Source organism: Schistocerca piceifrons, chromosome 1 (genome assembly GCF_021461385.2).
Source record: "Schistocerca piceifrons isolate TAMUIC-IGC-003096 chromosome 1, iqSchPice1.1, whole genome shotgun sequence".
NCBI lineage: Eukaryota > Metazoa > Arthropoda > Insecta > Orthoptera > Acrididae > Schistocerca > Schistocerca piceifrons.
This window is the reverse complement of record NC_060138.1, coordinates 370,323,419-370,337,121: the sequence shown is the minus strand read 5'-3', so window position 1 is coordinate 370,337,121 and position 13,703 is coordinate 370,323,419.

The window sequence follows — 13,703 nt, the reverse complement described above, 5'->3', positions numbered from 1 at the left end:
TTGAACCTCACTCTACTCTTCATCATTAGTAAATTGTGATCTGAGTCTGCTATACAGTTTACTGTCATATTTCTAAATCTCTGCCTGACCATAATGTAATCCAGCTACAATGCTACCGTGTCCCCTGGCTATTTCGAAGCATTGTCTCCTTCTTTTGTGATTTTTTAATAGTGTATTCTCTATTACTAGCTGAAATTTATTGCAGAACTCAATATTTTCCCTCTCTAACTCCTGCTACCGAGCCCAAATTCTCCCTCACCTCTTTCTCCCGTTCGCTCACAAGGAATACATAAGATTAGTGGTATGTTATAGATTGAGGTTTGAATTTAAATAAGGCTTGGGGCTTGGTACTATATTTCTTAAGATTTCGCCGGTCATCACACCCACCAGAGCTGAGAAAATGTGCGTTTAAAGGAATATGAGTGATCTCTGGAAAACAAAAGATCGTCATTTGGCGTGGTGGGCGTAGATAGTTGAACTCAAAATCCGTACTTCCCGTACTACGAGTGTTGTTATAAACGCGAAACTTTTCACCACCAGACCGCGGAACCGATTTTGATAAGATCTGATATCGAAATATCTTGAACTCTGAGGAAGAACGTCTGCTACTCCAGAAAGTTAAAACGGAAAAAAATGGACCGGTAAGAGTATGAGGTAGGGAACGGTGCATCGTTTTTTACATCAATGAACATAAACCATGTAAATAAATATTACATTTGTTGCCTAATACGAGTATACACGTTGCATAATGTATACCTAGGTACTTCAATAGCAAGATGGATGGAAGCGCAGTAGCCGGCCGGATGGCCGAGCGGTTCTAGGCGCTACAGTCTGGAACCGCGCGAACGCTACGGTCACAGGTTCGAATCCTGCCTCGGGCATGGATGTGTGTGATGTCCTTAGGTTAGTTAGGTTTAAGTAGTTCTAAGTTCTAGGGGACAGATGACCTCAGAAGATAAGTCCCATAGTGCTCAGAGCCATTTTTTTGTAATAAAACAATGAAATATATCAAAATAGTGAAATACAGTAAAAGAAGCAAATGGAAAAGTGAACTTACCAGACGGAAATATCTCTCTCTCTCTCTCTCACACACACACACACACACCCACACACACACACACACACACATACACACACACACACACACACACACACACACACACACACACACACACACACACATCCATTCGCCAACCGCCTCCCGCCCCCCCCCCCCCCCCCAAAATGTGAAATTAGCTGAGATATTTGGGACGGTACATTTTGCCAACATGTTTAATAGAACACTTAAGCGGCCAAAATGTCAGCGGAATTCTGTGTCTCCCATAGTGCTCAGAGCCATTTGAACCATTTGAACCATTTGGAGGCGCGCTGTCACCCATGGCCCTCTGCACGCACCGCTTTACCGAGGCGGAAATTGGTGGGAAGAGTGATGGGAGAGGGAAGGGGCACACAATATGAGCTATGGCTACCCAAACAGGCAGAGAGGTGAAGCCAGGTGGCGTTAATAAATGTACACTATCTTGCTTACTCTACGGTCTCGGAAACTGACATACGGCCGGGAGAGCGGTGTGCTGACCACATGCCCCTCCATATCCGCATCCAGTGACGCCTGTGGCCTGAGGATGACACGGCGGCCGGTCGGTACCGTTGGGCCTTCATGACCTGTTCGGGAGGAGTTTAGTTTTAGCTTATTAACTCACCACCACTCATCTCAAAAAAACTAATGAAATAGGGGCGCTACCGGAGCTGAACGGTTAGTCAGCTATAAATAGCGGACAGAGACCAACAATACTGTTATCTGGTTGTGGCCCATCTAGAGAGTACACTTAAGCGGGCAACTTACAGCGTATGGAGGAGACAGCTGGGTCGGTCGACGGAATGTTCTGTCTAAAATAGAAACAGCAACTCAAATGGTTACCTGCATGCACCCCATTAATCCATCAGGCCGAGAAAACCTCATAGATCACAATACATAAGCTAAACTATGTATCAATGGTATGAAGAATTAATGTAGGGAAGATCCGCATATCATAAAACAACACAATAAATGAATTACATAGACAGTCATAATGTAATGAGTAAAAACGAGGTAAATGGAGTAATATGAAGTAGCGTTAGACCATAGATACATACTGACTGTGCACGCTCAAATCTCTGCTGTGGTAACGTTTGAAGCCAACATGCAAGTCACGTGTATGTGTACGAAGTGGGAGCCGAAAATTCGATTTTTTCTCATTTATAGCTGAAACCAAGCATTAATGTTAACGTCGAATTACTTGTTATGGCATTGTTAGGCGTGTAGGCATGTTTTACATTTGGTCAGGTGAAATGGTGACAAACAGTTTGAAACATTAGATTTACAGCTCTTTCTGTTCCAAGTGACAGAATTGCAGTTCTTCAGTGTATTCATGCATTTGATGCATTGATAGTCATTTAGTTCACACCTTCCATGGGAGTATTTTAGACAAAATAAACGTTTAGGTTTTATTACTTTTTCTTGGTTCAGTACACACACCGAAACAGTACAAAGATGAAAAACATAATAGCCTATGTTAGAAAACGTTCATTTTAGAAAAAGCTCTTGTGGTGAAATGACATTAACATTCTGTCTTCTCCAAAAGCTTCGTCATTCATCGAGTTTTGGTATGAGAACCAGCGTATGTTTATGTGGTGGATATATAAAGACTTTTGCCATTCAGTTAGTAATGTTTGGACACAACTAAATACTCTCCAATAGAAGGCAATTCGCATCTCCTTCGTAACGATGTCACCACTTAGCTTCAGTCCGTGCATTCACTGACTTCGCAATTTTTTGTGTGTTTTTCAAACAAGTCGACCGTTTGAGAGACGAATCAGTGCCTTAAGGCTGCAGAAGTTTCACCATTAGAATAAGGAAATCTTTATTTAAAATCTTACATTTAAGATGAACTGAAAAAAGTCTCCTGCAAATAGATTCCGCCACTTGTCGCCTGATCGAGATGTTGGTCTCAGTATAATGACGTCGAAGCTTAAGTAAATTCAAGAGAGGGAAGTATTGAGCTGTTTGGTCGTTTAATATCAAATTAAACCTGTGTGTCAGATTTTTTTTCTATGTAACTGGAGGACATGGGATCGTGACTAATAGTTGTGATCTTCACTCAATATACGCTCAACAAATATGGAACCAAGATTATGCAACCTCCAGCTGCGCCCACGTTCAGGCAGTCTAGTTGCTATGTCTCTGCCTCATTGACTAACATAAAACTTATTATGGTCGAGCAAGTAACTGTACTGAAAATACACTGAAGCGCCAAAGAAACTGGTTTAGGCATGAGCATTCAAATACACAGATATGTAAACATGCAGAATCCGGCGCTGCGTTTGGCAACGCCTACATAACACATGTGTCTGGCGCAGTTGTTAGACCGGTTACTGCTGCCACAATGGCAGGTTATCAAGATTTAAGTGAGTCTGACGTGGTGTTACAGCCTGCGCACGAGAGATGGGACACAGCATCTCCGAGGTAGCGATGAAGTGGGAATTTTCCTGTACGACCATTTCACGAGTGTACCGTAAATAATAGGAATCCGGTAAAACATCCAATCTCCGATATCGCTGCGGCCGGAAAAAGATCCTGCAAGAACGGGACCAACGACGTCTGAAGAGAATCGTTCAACGTGACAGAATAGTAACCCATCCGCAAATTGCTGCAGATTTCAATGCTGGGCCATCAACTACTGTCAGCGTGCGAACCATTCAACGAAACATCATCGATGTGGGCTTTCGGAGCCGAACGGCCACTCGTATACCCTTGATGACAGCACGACACAAAGCTTTACGCCTCGCCTGTTACCGTCAACACCGACATTGGACTATTGAAGACTGGAAACATGCTGCCTGGTCGGACGAGTCTCGTTTCAAATTTTATCGAGTGGATGCACCTGTAGGGATACAGAGACAACTTCATGAATCCATGGACTCTACATTTCAGCAACGGATTGTTCAAGCTGGTGGTGGCTATGTAATAGTGTGGGGCATATGCAGTTGGAGTGATATGGGACCTCTCATACGTCTAGATACGACCCTGACAGGTGACATATACGTAAACATCCTATCTGAACACCTGCATTCATTCATGTCCGTTGTGTATTTCGATGGACTCGGGCTATTACATCGGGACAATGACACACGTCCACACGTCCACTTACCCCTCCGTTGTGGCTGCACGTACGGCACTGATTTCTTTCTCACTGAGGCACGCGAGCCTCCCCATCAACGGCAGGGTTCATTGTCCCGGGAGAGGGGGGGGGGGCGGGGTTCTGGCTAAATTTGTGACTCCACGCCCAAGTAGCAAGGGGGCCGTTTGTATTACAACTCTACTGAGTTTAAACACTTTCGCTGGCCACCAGACTCTCCAGACATAAACATTATTGAACATATCTGGGATACCTTGAAACGTGCTGTTTAGAAGAGATCTCCACCTCCTCCTACTCTTACGGATTTATGATGGACAGCTCTGCAAGATTCATGATGTCAGTTCCGTCCAGCACCACTTCAGACATTCCAAGCCACGTCGTGTTGCGGCACTTCTGCGTGCTCGCGGGGGCCATACACGATATTAGGCAGGTGTACCAGTTTCTTTGTCTCTTCAATGTATATTTTTATTAACTTCGCCCTCTCTGTCAATGTCGCTTTTCTTGTTACGTTTGCTTTAATTAGCGCTCCGGTAGAATATATAAGAGGAAATCAAATGAAAACGAGACAGATGGAAAAACGTAAGAAAACTGTTTATTATTTCAAATGTAATCGCCATAACTGTTAATACTTCTATCCCACTATGACCCAAGACGATCAGTCTCTTCCTGGAAAAATATTTGCGATTGTCTATGCAACCACAACTGAACCCATGCTTGCACCTCTTCATCCAAAGCAAACCGATGGCCACGAATGTATCTCCTCGGGGCTCCAAAAATGGAAACGGCGTGGGGGCGATATCAGGAGTGCAGAGTAGTCGAAACAACTTTGACATCTTGTGGGTGGAGATTATTCTGCAATAGAATGGAGTCTCCCGTCAACATCCTTTGGAATTGGACGTATGGCGCACGTCAGGTTTTGAAAAGTGCCCACGTACCACTGTGCGTTCACTGCCGTGCCGTGTTCCAGAACGTCAATTAGCAGCTGGTCCTTCCAGTCAAAGAAATAGGTCATTATGATTTCCCTGGAGATGGCATGCATGGCTTTGGATATTTTCGGTTGGCGTGAATACATGTGCTTCCACTGTTGGCTCTGGCACTTGGTATCCCGCTCAAAATGGTGACACCGTGTTTCATCTCCTGCGACAGTAAGGAACACGAAATGATATTCTTCATCGTGGTATCGTTCCAGATTCTGCAGTGATGTCGACATTCTGTCGAACTTCCACCCGTCTGTCAGGCTACGTGGAACGCACTGTGTACAGATTTTCCGAAACTTCAGATGCCCTATCATGATGGCATGAACATTGCTATGACCGATTCCCAACACGAGATGAATTTCTGCCGCCGTCTGTCATTTCTGATGTCAGCATCCAGAGCAGCAATGACGGTATGAGTCTGTCCTGACCCACTGCCGTCTTTCAGTGAAACCCGACTTTCTCAGAATCGTTTATTCCACGCAAATACACGTGCTGATAACATACTGTGTTCGTCATATTCACCAGATATTCAGGCATAAATTCCGCTTCCTGCCACTGCTACCGCTGTCACAATCCTCACTACCTCCCTGTACCTCTTTGATGGTGGTGGTGGTGGTTAATATTTAACGTCCCGTCGACAACGAGGTCATTAGAGACGGAGCGCAAGCTCGGGTTATGGAAGGATTGGGAAGGAAATCGGCCGTGCCCTTCCAAAGGAACCATCCCGGCATTTGCCTGAAACGATTTAGGGAAATCACGGAAAACCTAAATCAGGATGGCCGGAGACGGGATTGAACCGTCGTCCTCCCGAATGCGAGTCCAGTGTGCTAACCACTGCGCCACCTCGCTCGGTCCTCTTTGATGGACTCCTTAGTGATGTTAAAGGCACGCACGGCTTTCTGACCTCATACCTCGAGCACGTCTAACAGACAAATGGCACAGCAGTGGACGTTGATGCTGTTCCTTCCCGATTCCCAATAGAGGGCACTTCTGTACGTAGACACCTACCTGCATTACCACCGTTCGAGCCATGCTTGTTATACAGGGTGTAACGGATATGCAGATATTTTTATATGTGGAACCTCAATAGGGACAGACATCAGGGTGCTGGTTGTTTTTTTCTCTGTTTCGAACAGTCTCCTCCCAAACGCGTCACAAACTTAACGACCTGATGTTTTCAGCAGGGTCGCAAATGATGCAATAAGTTGGTTACACCTGTCAGTGCAGACTAATCGTTTTGCTTCCATGAGCCCACACTTCAGAGCATGACCTGCTGCCCAGGGAAAATTAAGCGTTGTTAGCTTGCTCTTGCCAAATGTTCTTGCAGGTACTAACCAACCTAAAAAGTACAACTTGTAACGGCTGTAACTACTAGACTGCAAATGACTTAAATACTTGTGTAATGTTGTTCAGTATACTAAAAGAAATATCTGCACTTACAGGGTGTTTCAAAAATGACCGGTATATTTGAAACGGCAATAAAAACTGAACGAGCAGCGATAGAAATACACCGTTTGTTGCAATATGCTTGGGACAACAGTACATTTTCAGGCAGACAAACTTTCGAAATTACAGTAGTTACAATTTTCAACAACAGATGGCGCTGCGGTCTGGGAAACTCTATAGTACGATATTTTCCACATATCCACCATGCGTAGCAATAATATGGCGTTGTCTCTGAATGAAATTACCCGAAACCTTTGACAACGTGTCTGGCGGAATGGCTTCACATGCAGATGAGATGTACTGCTTCAGCAGTTCAATTGTTTCTGGATTCTGGCGGTACGCCTGGTCTTTCACGTGTCCCCACAGAAAGAAGTCACAGTGGTTCATGTCTGGCGAATAGGGAGGCCAATCCACGCCGCCTCCTGTATGTTTCGGATAGCCCAAAGCAATCACACGATCATCGAAATATTCATTCAGGAAATTAAAGACGTCGGTCGTGCGATGTGGCCGGGCACCATCTTGCGTAAACCACGAGGTGTTCGCAGTGTCGTCTAAGGCAGTTTGTACCGCCACAAATTCACGAAGAATGTCCAGATATCGTGATGCAGTAATCGTTTCGGATCTGAAAAATGGGCCAATGATTCCTTTGGAAGAAATGGCGGCCCAGACCAGTACTTTTTGAGGATGCAGGGACGATGGGACTGCAACATGGGGCTTTTTGGTTCCCCATATGCGCCAGTTCTGTTTATTGACGAAGCCGTCCAGGTAAAAATAAGCTTCGTCAGTAAACCGAATGCTGCCGACATGCATATCGCCGTCATCAATCCTGTGCACTATATCGTTAGCGAATGTCTCTCGTGCAGCAATGGTAGCGGCGCTGAGGGGTTGCCGCGTTTGAATTTTGTGTGGATAGAGGTGTAAACTCTGGCGTATGAGACGATACGTGGACGTTGGCGTCATTTGGACCGCAGCTGCAACACGGCGAACGGAAACCCGAGGCCGCTGTTGGATCACCTGCTGCACTAGCTGCGCGTTGCCCTCTGTGGTTGCCGTACGCGGTCGCCCTACCTTTCCAGCACGTTCATCCGTCACGTTCCCAGTCTGTTGAAATTTTTCAAACAGATCCTTTATTGTATCGCTTTTCGGTCCTTTGGTTACATTAAACCCCCGTTGAAAACTTCGTCTTGTAGCAACAACACTGTGTTCTAGGCGGTGGAATTCCAACACCAGAAAAATCCTCTGTTCTAAGGAATAAACCATGTTGTCCACAGCACACTTGCACGTTGTGAACAGCACACGCTTACAGCAGAAAGACGACGTACAGAATGGCGCACCCACAGACTGCATTGTCTTCTATATCTTTCACATCACTTGCAGCGCCATCTGTTGTTGAAAATTGTAACTACTGTAATTTGGAAAGTTTGTCCGCCTGAAAATGTACTGTTGTCCCAAGCATATTGCAACAAACGGTGTATTTCTGTCGCTGCTCGTTTAGGTTTTATTGCCGTTTCAAATATACCGGTCATTTTTGAAACACCCTGTATATACGCTGCAACCTGTATAGTCTGCCTCGTTTTCCTTTGGTTGACGGTTATGAGTTTGTTTGCCAGCTGTAAGCTGCTGGAACAACGTTGCACAAAGCAGGACTTGACTGAAGCAAATAATCGGCTGCTGCAGAGGCAGTGCGGCAGATTGCTAACTAAAGGAGCCTGGGTTCGATTCGTAGCCGGGTTGGAGATTTCTCTACTCAGGGACTGGGTGTTGTGCTGTCCATACATTCGTATCGTCTCTACTGACGAGGAAATCATCTCGAACACACTGTGTATCGGCTTTCCACTACTGAGATGGCTGCGTGCGTACGAATAGAAAGCCAATACATTTAAACTAAAAATTAATCGAGGCAAATAACAAGGCCATCAGTGTTGCTGCGTTCTGGCTATACTGACCGGACATGGAAATTGAAATGTTCAAGCTGCAGTCAGCCTCATGTTTCTTTTTCCTTGTTACTCAGCACACTTAATCCATTGATAAGACAGGTCTATTAAACAATAACTTCCTAGGCAAAAGAGCAGTATTACATGTGAGAGTGGAAGATGATTGTACAGGATTTCCTTTGACTTCTCTTAATTCTAAAGAGCATGCTGAATTCATTCTCGTAGTTAGCGGGGAGTGAAAACATAGCCCTCACGGTTGGGTTCGCCTTGGGCATCCATCAGCGGACAAGGCAGCTGACTGGACACGCAGGGCGGCTGGGAGGGGGGGAAAGCCGGCCATCGGAGACTGGTGTATGGGTGCCCGCTGTCGTATTCACCACGGGAGAGGGCAGCGTACGTCTTTGACAAAATTAGCCACGCTCGGGAAAGAATGCATTTGCGTGCTGAGTTCAGCAAGTTCGCCTTGTCCTCGCCAGTTGACGAATACGGATACAGAGGTTTCTCCGAACGACAGACCACCCACGCATGTAGCACGTCCTACGCTATAACAGGCAACTCTTTAGTTTAGTGCCTAAGGGCCGCTTACGCCTTGAGCGTAAACACTGAGAAGACAAATTTAGGGAAAATTTTTGGCGGGAAGCCGTTTCATTTGTCGAAACTTAGAATCTTTTGGAGGGGCGTTGTGGCACAGGGCGGCAGTCACAAATTGCTGGAAGAGTTCGGATAGGTCGGTGTTTGGAACCTCACAAAAAATCGATGCCAAACCTTACGGAACAAAATTCTTAAGAGGTTTCAGATTAGCAAAATAAAGTACGTGGTCTCAGACTGGCCAAAATTCTACTTTTGGGGGGGCTCATGCCGAGAAGGAGCAGGATGTTAAAGCATCAGGACTTCCTTACTGGGAGCCATAGTAAACACTTCTTTGCTAGGAGCCACGGGAAACAGTTCTTCACCAGGAGCCACAGTAGAGAAGAAAAGAACAGTCTTCTTCTTGCAGAAACCACATAACGCGACGTATTGCAAAAGACAGAGTATTCCGCAGAAAGTCTAGTTTATTATATTTTAATTTATTTATTTAAAAAATTTTGTTTAAGAAAAGTCTCTGCTTTTTTTAATTTTTAGTATTTTTAGTTATGATTCCCAGTGGCTTCATTTAGGTTTTAGCTTCACTCTTTTAAAATCTAAAGAATGTAAGTCTTTGGTTTCAAATACCACAGGAAAGCTAGATATATGTCCTGTACCGTCGATCTCGCTGATACTCCTCGTCGGAACTGCTTCACTTGAAATCTCTAAAATTTTTATTTCGCTGCGAAGATCGTTCGGCATAACTAGGTGCTATGTTGTATAATGCGTATGGAATAATGTGTCTAACTTTTTTATCAACGAAAAGATCATTGCTTCTTAGATATTCTCTCGAAGAATATTGATCGTGAAAAGATGCAGGCTCGTAGTATCATTCCACACTGCACCTCCGATCGATCTACGTCATGTGATACCTGAAGAATAGAAAATCTTTTATAAATTGATGAATACACACCTTGAATGCGTATTATTTTCTTGAATTTGTTTATTGTGCCATTGACTAACTAAACATTTGCAATGGAGCTTAATAGCGGCGCACAACAATAGCAAAATCTCTCCAACATAAAACACGTCCGATCTCTGTAATTGCTTCACACACAGTCTAAGTTTTTCACCATTTACGATCCATTGCAATGCCCCTTTTCGGACGCGGATTTTCTTTATAAGACAATATGGGGCCAAAACTACAACAAAATTGACCCTACTGTTTCCTACAATATTACTGTGTGGAATATGCTGGCGGCTGATGACAACTTTTGCCGCTTCGTGTAGCTTTCATACTCACTCGCTACTTCTCATAAGGTTAAATATTTTGACATTAGCCGTTTAAGTAACTGTGTACACGGTTCATGTGGCCATGGACTTCCTATCAGAAGGGCCTTCCCATTCGGGCAAGGGTTCCTGAGGGAAACCATGGAAAACCTGGAACAAGGCTGATTTAATCTTACGTTCCACCCAGTAATTTACAAAAATTAATTAAAAGTTTAAATAACAGATCTGACAGTGTCTTTATATAGGGTGTTTTTACGTTGGTGGAGTCGGGTAAATATGAATAAGATGTCTTGGTAGCGACGTCAACACGAAGTATGAAGGAAGTTGCAGGACAGGTCTGTGTAGAGGCGGAGAATGACCCTCTTGCTAGTGTGCGTGGGATGGTAGCGATGGTCCGGAACAGGGTTGATCCTCAGGTGGGAGAACGGCTGGATGATGCCCTCATAGGGCCATTCACAGGGCAGTGATGTGTGAACATGTAACATACCCCGGAACAAGTATCAATGCTAATCATTGCTGATTGGAAAGCGCTATGAGAGAACAGGTTAGTACATATACTCTTCATTCTCACGCTACTGGTCTGAATTTAGTGATTCTGAAGAAGTAATATACATTTTATTGCTCAATATTCGGGTAATCTTTCCCCACAATTATCGATACTTCTCTCCTTTACACACTTGTTTATTAATATGAGAGTAATATGTCCACACTCGTTGTCCTTGGTAAACTCTAGTGATAATTCTCTTTCGTGACTTCCCATTTTTCTTCAATGAAGCACAAAATCGTTTTCGAATATGACTCACATGAGTATATCCTTGCTTATTAGCACACATATAACCACTCTTGTGTCTCATCACTGGTTTCTTTTTATGACACTGCACCAGCACGTGTTCGTAATTTATTTTGTACCTGGAAACACACAACACTTCACGTGAAGTTCGTTGCTGTTCACGGAATCCATCACTACTCCGCACTTCTATCAGTCTGCGAAATTAGCTTTAATCTTTACAGGATATAATTACGAATTTATCTACTTCCTCTGAACCTACACGAATTCAGCCCAGTCGTTTCTCTTCATCATTTATCATACTTAAAATAATTACAATTTAATACCAAACACTCCACAACGATCACACATATCCCTCTCAATCTGGTCCAGCATGGTCCTTCCAAATACTTTCGTTGGTAATCTATCTCAATAAAATTTCCTGAAACTCCACCCAATGAATTGACATTATTCTTTAAAATAATTAATCAGCTATATTGCTGTGTCGTTGCTTTATTCCTATGCCGTTAACATGAATATTCCCATGTACCTATTACTAACAATTACATGAAAACAAACAGATATCCAATATAACTACATTTTTTACTGAAATTAAAAAAAACATCATAATTTGTTTTACTTAAAAATGTACAAAATCACGTTGCTGAAAGATAACATATATATTTACATAATCATTATAATTCATCTCTTATGGATCCCTGTCAACCCATCATAATCTTATCTGAAATTATGAAAAAATACTTATATTACTGTTAGAAAATTATCTTCCTTCTCTTATATTTCTTCATTCTCTCAGGAATGAAACTTTTTTTAAATCGTGATGAGGATATAATTCCTTTATATTTCTGGTCTCAAGATGTCTTAAGCATATGCTCCTGGATTTGGTATCCTAATCACTTCAAATGGTCCTTCGTATATCAATTGCCATTTTTTATTTGTCTTGTTTAGCAGCGACACACGAGGATGTGTACGTAACAATAGTCTTTCGCCAATGCTAAAGGATTGTCTGTGTAATATTATTTTGTCAAAAGTTATCTTCCTCTTTCTAGCACTTTCGGCCAGATTTATTAAAGCTGTTCTGATCTTATCTTGCCATTGGGTTTCTCCTTCTGATATCTTTGGAATCTTGTCTATCCATTCATTTCTTTCTCTTCTCTCGAACAATAGTTCAGCAGGTGTAAAGTTTGTGGTCATATGAGGCAAACTGTTCATAATTTCCTCAAATGTATCGAGATATTCTATCCATCTTGTCTGCTTTGCATGACAATATGTTTGCATAAATCTATTTAATTCGCGAAAAGATCTCTCGATTGGGTTCGCTCCTGGGTTATATCTAGATGTTAATATTTGTGTGATGTTAGCTCGAGCTAATGCATGCCTCCACCTATATATAGTGAAATTTGTAGCTGTCAAGATGTCATCCACAAACAATGTTATGTGACTCCTTAGTTCAGGTCCTAATGTTGCATCCAATGTGGATATGAATACTCCTGCACTGATATTCAAACCAGACGGAAGAACCTTGAAATGATAACTACTTCTGGCATATACAATTGTAGTATACTTTCTCGACTCTTCGTCTAACTTGACCTGCCAGCATGAAGTACACAAATCGATTGTTTTAAAATATTTCACTCCATTGAACTTTTGGATCAACTCATCTATATTTTCTGGATGACTATTCTGGTACAATAATTGTGTTAATCACACGCATCGAGTACAAGAGGTATCTTTCCAACTGGTTTCAGCACAATGAGAAGCAGACTGCAGTAAGGACTGTTTGAAGGTTCAATTAGATTCCAGTCTAACATCCTGTGTATTTCTTGGTCCACTGCATTGCGTTGTTTCCAAGGAACGGGATAGAAACTATGGTTTGACATTCAAATGACATGTGTAACCGTTAATGATACCGGATTGTTCTTCAAACACTCTAATAAACTTCCTTAATACGACAGACAATTGTGTCCTTTTCTCATCCGTAAGGTGCTCTGGCTCGCTCAACTTCTGTTTTATCTGCTCGGATATTTCTACTACTTGGATAACATTAATAAAACTTGTTTTGCATTGCTGGCGCTCTTTCATTATCACTTGCAACTTTACCCCTGTGCAGTATTTCCGTGTTTTCCTTCTTTCCTTAGCAAATCTACCTGGGCTTGGGCTCCGTCGATCGAAAAATTTACTTTCCGGGTAGAGAAGTCTAATTTTGCGTCCTTCTCCCGGATAGTTTCTAATCCCAGAACACAGTCGACTAATAATTTATCCACTACTAGGAACGCGCATATTATCACTGCATTTCATAGATCCAATTTTAGCATCGTCTGTCTGCAGCTCGTGGTTGTGTGGTAGCCTTCTCGCTTCTCGCGCCTGGGTTCCCGGGTTCGATTCCCGGTGGGGTCAGGGATTTTCTCTGCCTCGTGATGACTGGGTGTTGTGTGATGCCCTTAGGTTAGTTAGATTTAAGTAGTTCTAAGTTCTAGGTGACTGATGACCATAGATGTTAAGTCCCATAGTGCTCTGAGCCATTTGAACC